Here is a 16375-nt window from a genome sequence, read left to right as displayed (position 1 = left end):
AGCCAGGCAATAGTATCTAGATGCAGCCTTTAAGATGCAAGCTGAGATTACATTACTCAGCGATGCAATGTCAGACACAATACACTCAATGTGTGACGTCACAGTGACAGGTAGGGTTAGGAGTGGGGTTAGGTAAGCGAATTAAAAAGCATTGGATGCAGCTCAGATTGCACCGCACCAGGTATGCAGCCAGGCCCCTCTCCAGCTGGGTCTTGAATCAGCAACCTTCATGCTTTTTAAACATTTCCCTTAAAATATTCTAATAACGTTTTATTAATTTATGTATTATCACCAAAATATTTTTACAAAGAGGTTTATCTTCCACTTTCACTAAATAAAAGTGTGCAAGTCTTGAGTGCAAAATCTGAATACAGTGACGACTAATGTTAAAAGAGACAGTAGGACAGTCTCCCATTTACACAGCTACAGGTTAACCCAGGAATGCATCTAATTCCATCAAAATGTTTATTTATATATAAAAACGGAATGAATAATACTTAATCTCAGTTACACACCCTTGACTGGACACTTCTGCTTATGAATTGTCATATATCAGCCATCAAATTAAGAGCAAGACAACTGCCATATTGACTAGAACAATACAGACAACTGATCACACCTTCAATAGAAATATATAAGCCAAAACTTTCTTTTTAATGACACATATGCATACACACAGTCCATGTAGATTGTTATAAAAAAAATAAAGCCCAAGTCAGATAACCATATAAAGGGATAACCAAATAGTTTTTAAGTCTGTCATCATTTACTCATCCTCCATTTGTCCTGAACCTGTTTGAGTTTCTTTCTTCTACTGAACACGAAAAGAAGATATTTTTAAGAATGTTGGAATTTGAAAAGCAGCAGCTGTTGACTTCCATAAAATTTTCATTCCTATAATGGGTGTCAATGGCTACTGGTTTCCAATGTTCTTCAGACTATGTTGATTTGGGTTTAACAGAAGAAAGAAATTCATAAAAGTTTACCACCACTTGAGCGTGGGTACAGTTTTATGTTTTGACTAACTATCCCTTTAAAAGGTGTTGGCTTCAAAGGTTTGACAAACAACCGCTGTGCCTGACAGTCTTCTCATTAGGTGTAACAATAACTGCTAAAAAAAATTAACAAGCTCCCCACCCACATATTTTTAACTGTGAACGTTTTTGCAACCGTTCTCTCAGACTGTCAACGAACTTCACTTCTCCTTTCATTTTAATCTGCTGGAAAACAAGTTACTTGGAATATCATGAACCATGGAAGATGCTTTGCCAATGCTCAGAGGTTAAAACCCCTCATATCTACTACACCCTGATACATGCATGCCAAAGCTTGAAGCACTATGGCAAACTATGGAAAACATGTGGGTGTAAATAAAGGGCTTTTCATACCACTTTAAACCCCAGGTATAAGAACAGTTTATATGTCATTTAGTGAGATCAGCACAGCTTTGTACCCAGGATTGATTGACTGACTGACTGACTGACTGACTGACTGACAAATCGGCAACTAATGGCTATTCCATGGCAAGATAAATATACATAAAAAAATACATGATAAGAACAACTTCCTATAAAGAAATAAAAATATATAAATAGTGAAAAATAAAATTAATTCACAAAAACGGTTTATTAAAGTATAAATATGTTGTTGTTTTTTTTGGTAACTTAAAATCTACATTTTAAAAAAAAATCCAAAGTGATTTCATGATAAAAAAAGTTTTTCTAACAGTACTTAAACTTTCACATTCTAATATTATATGTTTTATAGTGAGAGCAGCTAGGCAATATTTATATGTTAGTGGTGCATTCAATACATACAAAGGAGTCAACCTAGATTGACCAATTCAGCATCTAGTATAAACAGTCTGTCTGTGTCTCAAAAATATAATTTGAAGTGTCTTTAAAGTATTTTCATGTTGATTTCATGTAGCTTATTATTTATGCAGATGTCCCATTCCATATGCCATGTTTGGTTTAGTACCCAGGGTTATAAAACAGGAGGATTAGCAATAGCTTGGCACTGAATGTAAAACAATGCAGTGTTGTTAGTGGTCATTCAGAAAGAATGTGCATTTCCACTCCAATGCACAGTTTTTAAAACACATGCTTGGAGGTTTATGATCATGACCATTGTGTCTTGTAACTTTGGAAGCATCTTACAGTGTGTAAAGCTGAAAATGATTCAACTTTTACAGCTGTGCCACTTAAAGTCAGTTCCAAAGCAGTGGACCAATCAGAAGAACTCGGAGACAGGGCAAGCCTTGCATCTGTTTACAGTTTTATTTGTCTTTAACAAGGTGGTAGAAAAAACAAAAGGGACTTTTCTCTAAATGCTGTGTCACATATTTTTAAATCCAGAGACACATTCTGTGTGAAAAGAAACTTAAAATATTAAGCCAAGATGCAAATATAGTATACATAAGTCCAAGTCCAAAAATTTCAGAGCCTGATTGCGCAAACAAAACACAAACAAATAAAGCGGACAACTGATTGTATTTTAAAACTTCTTAAAACTGCAGAAAGCAAGAAAACTGCAAGATTTCTGTGCTTTTCCAAATTGCAGCCCTGATTTTTTTACTGTGAAAATTCCTACAATGCAGATGTACAACATGCTGAAGAAGACACCATTCAAAACCCTCATGGCCAACAGCACACATCGGAAGTGGATTAACAAGTAGAAACAGTCCATAATTGATTTACTAATAGGATAATAATTATCAAAAAGCAAAACATTTATTGGCCAACACCAATATGGCTGCCCTATGCATTATGCATCACTATAATCAAGCAACAGTCAATTAAAAGCCTCTTATTGGTGAGTTTTAGAAACACTGCAGTGTATATAATCAGTAATTTGAATAAACTTGCCTTATTTAGTGGTTTGAATAAACTTGTTAAATACTGATAGAGAAAAATCACGTCAGTTTGAGTGAACAAGTAGCTAGAGTCTAAATAAAGGACTTGATCACAGTCTACTATAGGGCTGCATGATTAATTGGAACAAAGACTGCAATCTCGATTTGACCCCACACAGAATCTTAATTGAGCTTTTCTGCGATTCAGCCAATTACATTTTTAAGGTCAGGAGAGAAGCGTAAAGGCAGTCACACAAGTCTTCACATTGTTTTACATGAGTGGCTCAACAACATGGACACGACCAAATGGTGTTAAAAGTGTCAAATACAGTATTTATAAGGTATAATTCACCCAAAAATGTCATTTCTGTCTTCATGTAATGATGTATTCACTGCTGTGAAATCACAAATGAACTAACACATTGTTTCTTTACTTCCGAAATGCGTGCATACCCGCCAATAATGTCGACTTTAGAGAACAGAACCTGCACAGGCTGTGGATAACAGGTAATAAAGTTGTAAATAATGTTCAGTTTGTTGCACAGAGTGATCGTTTCGGAGCTGGGCGGGAAGTTTGATTTGCATTTGATTTTTTTATTTTCTCAAAGTGACAGCAGCCATGACATGAGCACTCTTGGAAGTAAAAGTGAAACCAAAAGCATGTACATCATTTAAATAATCATTTCGCATTTTAGAGTTATGATTACAACAAGCATTTGATGTTTTTTCTTAGTGTGAACAGAGTGCTATACATGAAAATAGATGTCTACTTGGGTGAGTATGACAACTCTAGCCTATATAGTGTTGAATATAATGCAAGAGAAAATCTAATAATGACAAATGTCTAATTTTACCAGTGGGAAAAAAAAATCTAATAATGTTGTTAATTACAAATGGCAAGAATATGTCTCAAACATAGTAATTCACCTTCAGAATTATGAATAGCATTCTGATGATGTCATCACTTTACTGTGAATTAAAGGGTCATGACACCCCCCACTTTCGGTTCAGGTCTACATCCGAATTTTTTCAAAAGATGCATCATAATGGGCGTGGAGCTCCGCGATCAAGGTGCAGGAGTGGGCGTGGCCAGCAGAGCAGGGGAGAAGGAGGTGAGCGAACAACTGTTGTCAGAAGGCTCACAAAATGAAACAAACCGTGAGGAGACCCATGATTTTATAGTTTATAGTAAGTTAAAATGCAAAGAAATAAATAGTTATTTAATGCCCCGTTACATTTGTTATTTGTAATTTCATATACAGATAAGCACAAATTATACAATTAAAAAGACAAACGTGTTTATATAAACGCTAAATAAGGACTTTTCCCTCAATCCCCGGGTCTGAATGCAGGCTCGGTGCAGCAGGTCTCTTGCCCTGTCTATTTTAACCATTAGCCCTGCTGGTAATCTAGAGGATCTAGGCATACATAGCAGCACGGCGAAGTGTCTAAATGTGAACAAACTCCTGATAAAAGACAAAGTACGCCATTCTCTGCCATACTCTTACTGCTCTCCCGACAAAAATGCAGCACACATACAGCGTTGTTTTATCGGCCCTGACAGCATCGCGAGGAAAAACATGCAACAAACCCCGTGGATCATCGAAACTAACACATACGACCCTTAATGAATGGCCTGCGTGCCGTGGGTCCGTGGATGCGGTTTCACCCAGTCATCAAGGTAGGATCTCACAGCTCGGCACTGGCTGGTCTGCCTTGCATTCAGAAAGCACGTGCAGTCATGAATAGTTAAGAAGCCGGTTCTTCTCATAGGTTAAGAAAACTCCACTATGAATAATAATGAGAACTCGATGCGTCATCTTTGCACTTGCAGTTCTGTGATATGTCACCGATTTTTATCACGCCCCAAAAATTCTTTTAAACCCGGAAGCTGACATTAGCTGACAAAAGCTCAAAATTACCCAGTTTACCCCACAATTAAAGCTAACAGGTGCTAACACTATCTTAACTGATGCTCAACACAAATCTGTTAAAATCTCAAAAAAAAAGTACTCGAGGGTTTTGTGAACCTTTAAAAACCAGAACAAATTTAAAGTCTATTCATGTCAGCCATTCCAAGTCTACACAAAATTGAGCATTTTAACCAACAGTAGACCTACACACAAGCCTAATATTATTATTGTTGTTTTACCATACGTTTGAGTAATAACAATGATAATAGCCTACTCATATTAACCTTTATTTTACATCTACAGAATCGTGAGAAAATTGTGATCTTGATTTTATACAAAAAAACGTGATTCTCATTTTAGCCAGAATCGTGCAGCCCTAGTCTACTATCATCTATAATATGAGGATGAGCAAAGCCAGTCTTTTTGTAAACACCTTATGTGCTTTATTCATCCAATCAATGAGAGATGCAGCAAATATTCAAACAAGAATGTTTCCCAAGGGTTTATGGTTGAAGAGCCAGTGTGAAGCAAAAGTCAGATTATTGTAATGACATACATGTGAAATATGACCTACTACTACTAATAATACATAGGCAAAGCAATCTTTTCTGAATAACATAAATAATTAATTGTACTATTTGAACAATGTAAAGTATTCTGTCTTATATAGTATCTATTTATTTTCCTCTAACAGTAAAAGACCATCATTAGCTCAGCTATCAGAACTGTGACAATGGTGTGAGTCATTATTGGGACTCAGAATAAAAAAACAAGATGCCGATAACAGATGTCTAATGCTGTGGTTTGAGTCCCTGGAAAAACAAACTCTCTACGCCCTTCTCTGAAGAGCACTAGTGAGAAGAGATAGAGGAACTCGCTGCCTGTAACATCAGGGGCGATTTTTATCAGTTTGGCCTGATTCATATGAACTAGCAAAGATAAAGATGTATACACTCATTTAAAGGCGATAATCTAAGGGTTATTGCTACAGAAACATAACAGACTGACCTAATAATTACAGCTGTACCATTTCTAAAATAATGATACAATGATGACTGTTCTTCTCTTTATAAATATTACTAAGGTATTGTGGAAAATAACAGGCATATAGAATCAATCAATACATTGGATTTACTAAATTTAAGGTAACTGGTTGCAAACAGGCTGAATTTAAACAAACAAATGTATTGATTTATTTACATTTATTTTTATTAAGTTCAATTTAATTTGTTTGTTTAAATTCAGTCTAAATAAATTAAATATCTATATAATATTTTTCAGTGTAAAATATTGTACTGTAGTCTAAATAAGACATTTTTTTAAATAAAACCTTTTTTTAAATGATTTTCTGCAAAAATTACATCATGTGTACTTAACCATGGATTTTTCCACAGCATTTTTATGGTGGCTTACTGTTAAAATCACAATCATTAACCGTATATGTTATCACAGTGGTAAGCGCTTCCTGGTACTCATTTAATGCAAATTCAAAAGAAGGAAACTTTTCAAATGGAGCTGCACATCACTCAGTAAACAAAGATAGAATGAAGCAATAATTATTGCAACCATGCACAATTGTATGATCATTAAACTCCCCAACCCTTATAGAAATGATATGAGTCAGTACCACAGTTTACAGTCATCACATCATTTAAGGACAACAATTAAGAACCAATCAAAAGCTTGAAGACTGGACTTCATATATCTTCCTTATTGGCTTTTTTTAATGTATTTTAATGCTGGGAATAGTCTTCACTATTTATGAACACTCCAACTCAAGTTCAAGCAAATGCACCTCAGTAAGTTGTGAAATAAATATGCAAATTGAAACATTATACATAAATGTCAAAGAGAAAAGCCGTACTGTGGTGTCTAACTAAAGTAATTCTATACACATTGAAAGAATAAGACCATCTAAACATGTCAGGTTGTTTTAACCTAATGTTGGGTCAAAAATGGAAAACCCACCAGTTGGGTTAAAAAATGCTATTTATTTATTTATTTTTAAATAAACCCAGCGTCAGGCTTGTCTAAATTTGTCCAAACAATTCTTATAAAATTTCAGTGAAATAATGTGTCATCATCATTCAGCACAGCAGATATATTCAGAAAAAGAAACATCATATTCATAAAGACCTGTACTTACTGAAATGCATAAAAGATCATGCATCATACATTATATCATAGTTTCATTAGCATTTAAGGCTTGCACAGATCCTTAAAAAGGCATTTTAAATATCACTTAATCAGGGTTTCTACCGGTTTCACAGAGTTAAATATAAGACTTTTAAAGACATTTTTTAAGACCATTATGAATGGAATTTTACACTCATAAAGGGCTAAGGAAATTTTCAAATGGCCCAGATAGAAAAGATGTTTATTTGCCCTTTTAAAAAAATAAAAAATGTATACATTTAATAATTCAATAATACATTAATAACAATAAAAATGAAATATTTTATTTTAAATATTGTGTAAAAACAAGAAAGCTCTAGTTGTATCCCTACACTTTTTTACAACATAAATTTTCTTTAAAATAAAAGAAAAATTAACAAATGTTTTAAAAGTTTTAAAAACCATAATAAACTACATTTTTGCACAACAATCTGTCCAGGTCATTTTCCTCAGCAGTAAGTACATGGAGAACTTTTAAACAAATGTTATTGTGAGGAAAACAATTAAACCATTTTAATAAACAAAAGTTAAAATTACCTTTTCAAATAAAAAAGTTTAAAGTTTTATTGAGATGATTGTTGATGATTGATTGTATTGGCCAGATTTAGTAGCAATACATGAACAAAGGAAAATTCCGACCTGTTTAAAACGATTTAAGACCTACAACACAATATTTCAGTAAATTTAGGATGTTTTAAGGCCTTAAACTTGGATTTTGAGATGTAAGATAGTTTTTATGACCCTGCAGAAACCCTGTTAATGAGTTTTGTTCTAAAACACGGTTTTTAGGTATATGAAAGGGCTGCACAAAATTGGGAAAAAAAACCTGACATTGCGATATTTTGTTTTTCAGCAATTTTCAGATTTTTCAGATTTTAAGATTTTATTACAATTTGTCAGCTGACTTAAAATTGGAAATACTTCATAACTTTAGTTTGATTGGGATGATTTTTAGTAGAAACACTCCTTCTAAAATATCTTCATGAAATACAATAAACAAATCACAAGCATAATTAAATACAACGCTGCAAAGATAAAACTGAAACAAACAGAGCTTTATGCTTTTTTTTCTGAGTTGTGTTCCATATTCAGACACAAATTATCAAATAATCAAATGTAAAATAAGACCATTAAATTCACCATAAACTATTTAATACGATTAATCTATCATAAAGCTACAAATATTATAATTTCTTGGTCTCAATTTATTTAAACTACAGTCAGCTCTTTGCGATATCAATGATGAAATGATATATTGTGCAGCCCCAATAATATCTAAGGTAATAGTAAATGACAAATTTAGTAAGTGTCTTTTGTAAATCATTAAAATGCATGATAGCAATTTTATTTATCAATGTTTGATAGCAAATTTTTTTTTATTCATTCATTCATTTTCTTTTCAGCTTAGTCCCTTTATTAATCAGGGGTCACCACAGCTTAATGAACCCACAACTTATCCAGCATATGTTTTACGCAGCACATGCCCTTGCAGACATAACTCAAAACTGGGAAGCACTCATACACACTTATTCACTACAGCCAATTTAGCTTATGTAATTCACCTATAGCGCATGTCTTTGAACTGTGGGGGAAACTGGAGCACCCAGAGGAAACCCACACAAACACGGGGAGAAGATGCAAACTTCAAACAGAAATGCCAACTGACCCAGCCGGGGCTCAAACTAGCAACCTTCTTGCTGTTAGGCGATCATGCTAAACACTGCGCCACCTTGACACCCCCAAATTATTTTTGCCTCTGAAAAAAAAAAACATTAAAGGGATACCCAAACACTCTGTAATCATTTACTCTCCCTCGTGTGGTTTTAAAACATGATGAGTTTCTTTCATCTGTTGGAAACAAAAGAAGATATTTTGAAGAATGCTGGTTGCTACGACCCCCTAAAATCCACAGTATTTTTTACTATGGAAGAGAATGGGTGCCAGCAAAAAGCATTCTTCAAAATATCTTTCTTTTTTGTTCAACAGTTGAAGAAATCTTAAACAGGCTTTAAACTAGTAAATGAAGAATTTTAAGGTGAACTGTCCCTTTAAGGACACTCTCTTGAGATACGGAGAAAAACTGCCAATCAGAGTGCACCAGTGTCTAACGTGTGCACATCTCTCGTCGGTGGGAACTGTGAAACTGGTTTCATTTGTCGAGTAAAGCAAAACTCGGCGAGGCGACATGAAAGCCAGAAGCGAGACTGCAGTGGCCGAGCAAAAGCGCGCGCGCAGGTCGGTCTCCATCACCTCTTACTCGAGGATTCCCTCGCCATGTACTGGAAGAGTGACGTCATGGGGCAGAGGTGGGGAATACCCGTGGAGGCAAAAAAAAAAAAACAACAAAAAAGATACCTATCCAACCAATGCAAGTACGAAAGCTGCCAGATTGGCATACAATGCGCTTTTTATGCTGAATCGGTGGCGCAAATCCAAGCCAGATTATTAAACAATAATGAGAAGTGAAATCAAGAGACTTTTTGTACTATAGGTGGTTCTAGTACTGCTAAACAGCTTGTTGTCTATTAATTTTGGTTGATATTTATTATTATTATGAACACGTACTTATTTTGCAAGTGTATGCAAGTACTTCATCACGAGGTGCAATATTGTAAATATAAATGCCAGTAAAATTGACTTATGAGAATTATGCCTTTTTAACACTTGTCTCTTTCTTTTTATTTGCTCCATTTCAATGTTTTTTTCTCTCTCTTTTTAATTGCTCAATTTCATTGTCTTTTTTTTTTTTGCTCCACCAGCATCTATCTGATACACTTTTCCACTATTATACCCTGCCAATCATGCAGATAAAGCGTTGTTGACCGACTCTGAGAGGATGAATGGATTCCAATGACAAGAAATGGCATCTATAAGCGTAAAATGACACAAACAAACAAAATCTGCATTGAGGAAAAAAACAACTACAACAGATCAAGTGAAGAAGAAATAAACTCTACAAACATTCATTCAAGCAAACTTAATGATTCTTAATACTTCTGTCACGTCTACTGAATCGACATCATACTAAAACGAGTTTGTTTGTTACACATGTAACAAGTATCAACTGTTGTCTAGTCAGGTCACAGTATCTTTTAGCTTCATTTAACAGCCAAGTGGAAACAATGTGTACATTATTTCCGTCACGAGAAATCAATCTAGCGGTTTAACGTTATAACATAATTCAAACATCAACACAAGCAGAACCACCTGACAACAGAAAGCAATGTACACAACAGAAACATCCCCAAAAATTGCGTCAAACTGCGTTTTCCTTTAAAAAAGCGACGTGGCTGGACAACTTACCCCTTAATGTGTCGCTCAAGGTTTCAGATAAATCGTCCTCCACGGAAACAAGCGCAGTCAACACGTTATTGACTACAAAAACAAGCGTTTTAGAGACGATATGCTATCGTAAAACGAGCTTTTCCAACTTTTCTGACACTGCAAACACGCGAGCTACGGTGGTCTGTGCGAAAATGGGCTGCACGTTTGCGGTTCCGCTTTGATTGACATGTCTCTGACGCAGTCGCGAGCGAGTTTAGAATTCTGTCCAATCGCTGAGCTCGAATGGCGCAGAAGAGGCGGGACTAAGCGCGCGCCAGCTCGAGGCCGCCTGTGTTTGTTGCTCTGGCTGTGCAGGCTGTTCCGGCTGCCGGTTCCTCCCGTGTAAAACCGTGTTGTGATACGCAGCACAGCGGGGGGAAATCCAGCTTCTGGAACAGCACGGCTGGAAGTCATCTGAATTACTGGCAGCGCCTACGTCATCTGGACTTTTAATTCAGTGGATGTGAAGTGTGTGCTGTCGTGACGTTTGGCGTCATCAATGCGTCTCTTTATATAACTTTGTGCACCTATTCAGCATAGTGATAATTGAAAAGCCATTAAAACTGTCCAACTGTGCTCTAGTTTCAATATTTTTGATTAATGTAAATGTCTTGCTTATTTGTATTTGTAAGAATGTTAGTTAATTACTTATACTTTTGTTTTTTATGTTTGTTTTGTTTATTTATGTTATGTATTGTTGTTATCATTTACTTTCTATCACCATGTATATCATCATGTATCTGTTGTTTAAAGCATAATAAATAGAATAATAACGAAATATATATATATATATATATATATATATATATATATATATATATATATATATATATATATATATATATATATATATTTGTAACTTTGTGCACGTTTAAGTGTGTGAACACAAAATAAAACATGTTTTAATCATCATTTCATATCAAGTTAGAGTAAGTATAGTGTAAAATAATGTCTTATTTATTTCTAAGAATATCAAGTTTAAAAAGTCAACTATGTTAGAAACTTTGACTTTACAAATAACTTTGTAAACTTTGAGCAAACAAATAAACAGTTTCTTGGCTGGACTATAGCTTTGTAAATGAAGACGTCTGGTTTAGTCAATAGCTGCACATCTTTTTGCATTTATGATTAAAAGGTTTGTGTGTATATGTTTATTTTTTATTTGCTTTTTTTATTATATTATAATTTTTATTATTTCAAAACTGATATGTGCAGCTACCATGGTATTTTTGACCACACATATTGAAATAAAACTCCCCTCTGATTTTCCCGAAGAAAATAAAAAATAATTTAATTATATTGTTACTTTTAGTTTAAAAATTGATCTTCCAGGTATACGACTGTATTTTTAACCGCAGATATCGTAATAAAAACCCCTCTGAAATTCCCAAAGGACACCCATGTCGAATTAACTTTCTGTTATAATCAAGCGGCTTTTTTTATTTTATTTTTTTTACAATATTCTGGCTAATCTTTTGATCCTCCATTGTGTTCTTTAGACATTAATCTTGTTCATTGAACAGACTAATTTCCTTGAAGTATTAAAACTGGGGGTTAACAGGTCATTCATTAGCCCTACGCTTGTTTCTAAAACATCTATGAAAACTCCACAGGATATTTTCACAGTCCAGAAGATCTGGTTCACGGCCAATGGCTCTTCTATAGGGTATATGCGGAGCTAGTGTTTCTTCCCATACTGATAAACCTCCAGTAAATGGTTAATGTGTCTTTTTTATCCATTTTATAAGGTTCCTTTTACAGCATCGATGTTGTAATGTAATTAAAATACAATCAGTTAAATAGACTGTGGCATTCGCTTAGTTGCTTAAGCGTAAAACGAGACGAAAAGCCATTTACGCGCAGCCGCCTGTCAGTATTAGCAGTCTAGCGCAGAAGCTCTATTAAATATACTGTGGTAAAATAAATGTTTATATTTTAATGACATGGCGGGGGAAAATGTAATTTAATGCCGTGCTTCTTGTACAATCTGAGACCCACTTTATATCGGATATGACTCAGCCAGTGGAGATCGCTGAATTTTAAAGGAAACAGACCTTTAACGCGCCGATTTTGTAATGGCATACAGTTCACCGGAAGCTCTTAACTCAGGTTACTGACAAATTAAAAGTCCTTTAGCATACTTCCGCATAAATAAAGATGTCTGGTTTGTAGTCAATAGCTGTACATTTTTTTAAATTTATGATTAAAAAGTTTGTGTGAATATGTTTATTTTTTGTTTAAGTTTTTATTATTTTGATTGTAGTATTTCAAAATTGATAGGAGTACCATGGTATTTTAAACCACACATATCGAAATAAAACCCCTCTGAAATTCTGAAGAAAAAAAAATATATATATACATTATTATTTAGATTTTTCCCCCATTTTTAAAATTATATTCTTACTTTTAATTTCAAAATTGATCTTCCTGGTATATGATGGTATTTTTAACCGCAGATATCGTAATAAAAACCCCTCGGAAATTCCTGAAGGAAACCTATGTCGAATTAGCTCTCTGCAAAATGTCATCAGGATCAAGCGGCTTTCACGTTCTTTTTTTTACAAAATTATGGCTAATCTTATGATGCTCCATGTTAATACCGTCATCGGACATTATCTCGTTCATTGAACAATTCAATTCAATTTACTTTTATTTGTACAGCGCTTTTACAATGTAGATTGTGTCAAAGCAGCTTCACACACCTGTAGAAGATTGTAGTGAACTGAAACAGTGTCAGTTCAGTTTTCAGAGGTTAAGTTCAGTTCAGTTTATGTTAGTTCAGCTCAGTTCAATGTGTTTCATTATTCACTGATGAGAGTTCAAACACTGAAAAGTAATCCATCGATGCGCAGCTCTACAAGTCCCGAACTATGCAAGCCAGTGGCTACAGTGGCGAGGAAGAAAACTTCACCAATGGGTGAAAGTGAAGAAAAAAAAAAACTTCAAGAGATACCTGGCTCAGTTGGGCACGACCATTTCTCATATGGCCTAACGTTTTGTGGAGAGCTGCAGTCTAGGCGCCAGAGGCTGGAGAACACTGGACGTCAGCGAAGACTCAGCGATCCCTGGACACTCACAGGAATCAGACACATGGTCATAACTCCTCCATGACCACCACAGCAGCACAGAAACAGAACCTTCCGAAGTATTAAAACTGGGTGTTAACAGGTCATTCATTGGCCCTACGCTTGTTTCTGAAACTCCAGAGGATGTTTTCACAGTGTAGAAGATCTGGTTCACAGCCAACGGCTCCTCGATTCTTGTGTTTCACATACAACATAGTCCAGGGGCGTAGCAACCGTCCCCCTTACTTTTAGATACCAACCATTTAGAAACATTTGTAAAATGTAAAGTTTTGGATCTCATACAGCTGTCCCATCCTCCCCCACCCCACTTTTAAAATGTCCATTACGCCCCTGGCATAGTCTCACAGCGCTGTCATTAATACTAAATAGAAAGTTACACTTGCATAACCACACTCATGTCTGATTCTGTGTCAAGAAATGACTCTGGAATTGACGCATCACATGACTGGTGTATTAATACTGAAATACAGGTCTGAAGCACATTCTGAAACTTTAGAGAAAACGTGTGACAGTGAAACCTAGGTGCAAGAACGAACATATATAGTGAAATATGTTAATTAGTTCTTCTATTTTGGGAGATGGGTGGTTGTTTCTTTTTACTGGGTTTGCAATTTTGATGCTTTCCTTTAGACGTCTTATTGACTTTTATGTATGTTTTAAATGTATCTGTAGAGAGCTTTTAGTAGATTATGATAGAGTAGTGTATATGCAGAGCTAGTGTTTCTTTCCATACTGATAAACATTCTGTGAACGGTTAATGTGACTTTTTTCTATTTTATATGGTTCCTTTGAAAGCATCAATGTTGTAATGTGATTAAAATATAATCAGTAAAAATAGACTTCAGCGTTCATTTAGTTGTCCAAGTGTAAAACGAGATGAAAAACAATTTACATGCACACACCCGTCAGGATCAGCAGGCTAGCACAGAACTCCATGAGGTAAAATAAATAAAGACATGGCGGGGGAAAATGTAATTTAATGCAGTGCTTCTTGTACAATCTGAGACCCACTTTATATCGTATTTCAATCTGGCAGTGAAGATTTTTCACGAAAACAGACCTTAAACGTGCCTATTTAATAACAGCACACAGTTCACCGAAACCGCTTGACCCAGGTTACTGAAAAATTTCAAGTTCTTCTGCATACTTCTGCATATACCCTATAAGTTGAGGTGTTAGTGAAATTGTCATCAAAAATCTATTAAAAAAAATGTCTTGCTGCCTTTAGATTTTTTTGGTCAAATCAAAATCAACTTACATCAATTAAACTGACTTAAAATATTAACTTAAACTTTGCATAACGTAAAAAAAATGTAGTTGGAACCTATTTAATTTACAATAAAATAAGTTAAAGCAACATAAAAATATTTGTCATATTGACTTTTTGTCATTCATTTTTTAAATTAAGTGCTGTCCCGCTTATTTATTTCTGTATAATTTCTCAAAATGACAAAAATCAGTTTCTGGATCATTTTGTAAATAGAAATGCCTATGGCCTTAACACAGAATTAGCACTATAGACCATTTCAATGTGGTCATGTCATCGGCCCTTGAAGATTTCTTGCTTGTTATTAAACTGTCATAACTGTAACAAGAGGCAATTCAATCATAACTTAATGTTAAAACAGCTATTACAACATTCTTTATCAATAAGTTGCTCTTTTTGGATTCTCGAAAGCTACAGAAATTAAATATGTAAAACATTAAATTTGCTGGGACCATTGTTTTTGTTTACATCCCTCAAAATGGTCTTTATATTTTCCTTAATTGCTTAATTGCTTTATCTTCAATCCACTTAAATTTGTAAAAACTAAGAAGTTAATTTGATTCCTTCACGTTACCCCAACACAACTCCATTGTGTGAAACCCAGCATTTTTATACAGAGCATACATTCTTAATTGTGGAAGATTAAAATCCAAGTCGTTGTTGAATAACCAGATGAAATGCTTTGAATGTTTCGAGGATTGATTTGCGCCATTATGACATGCAGAAGGCGCTCGCATACACTAACAAGAAATGAGTGATTGCATAATGTTATGTTCATGATTTCCTTGTACTTTCTTCCTCTTCCATCACTACGATTATCTTGCCATGGTTGACTGCAAGTGCTGACATAAATGATAGTTATGCATTTCCCAAAAGAACGCTTAAGGAAGTGTTTTATTTAATGAACACAATGCTTCAGTTATTTGTATACAGGTTTAACAGATCTATTTAACATTGGAGTCCCTATTTTTCCCCCTATTTTAAAATAAATATTTTAATAAAATAAATAAAATGAAAATACATCAAATAAATAAATAAATAAATAAATAAATAAATGATCAAATGAATGACTAAATGAATGAATGAATTAATTACTTAATTAATGATCAAATGAATCAATGAATAAATTAAAAACTACATAAATAAATAAAATAAAATAAACAAATAAACAAAAGACTAATAAATAAATGATTGAATGAATAATCATTTAATTAATTAATTAATTATAAATAAATGAACGAATAAATGAATGAATAAATAATTAAATAGGTAAATAAATGAAAAAAAGAATAAATGAATAATAAACAAATAAATAAATGAATAAATAAATAAAGAAATAAATGAATGAATAATAAATAAATGAATGAATGAATAATAAATGAATGAATGAATGAATTAATTAATTAATTAATAATGAATAATAAATAAATAAATAAATGATCGAATTAATTAATAAATATATTAAATAAATAAATAAATAATAATAAATAAATAAATTAAATAATTAATTATTAAAAAATAAATGAATGAATAATGAATAATAAATAAATAAATAAATCAATGCATCAATGAATAAATGAAACTAAATTAATAAATAAATAAATAAATAAATAAATAAATAAATGAACGAATGAATAAATGAATGAACGAAAAAATAAAAAAATAAATAAATAAATAAATGAATAAATAAATAAATGGTCGACTGAATTATTGGATATGGATTATACGTAACTTTGCAATTCAAAATAAAGATTTT

The 16375-nt window shown here is 33.7% G+C and overlaps 1 protein-coding gene across 7 annotated transcripts in view; it reads right to left on the bottom strand.

Moving 5' to 3' along the window:
• The window catches only part of stat3 (signal transducer and activator of transcription 3 (acute-phase response factor)), a 79278-nt gene extending 68845 nt beyond the window's left edge, over positions 1-10433 (bottom strand). For all 7 annotated transcript variants that reach the window (XR_015479496.1, XR_015479490.1, XR_015479494.1 and 4 more), the window contains 1 exon segment: positions 10246-10433. The gene's annotated coding sequence lies outside the window, so the exon portion shown is untranslated.
• Positions 10434-16375: the final 5942 nt, after the last annotated feature.

The sequence above is a fragment of the Danio rerio genome, chromosome 3 (genome assembly GCF_052040795.2).
Source record: "Danio rerio strain M-AB ecotype USA chromosome 3, GRCz13ab, whole genome shotgun sequence".
Classification (NCBI taxonomy): domain Eukaryota; kingdom Metazoa; phylum Chordata; class Actinopteri; order Cypriniformes; family Danionidae; genus Danio; species Danio rerio.
This window is presented reverse-complemented; position numbering and strand designations above follow the sequence as displayed.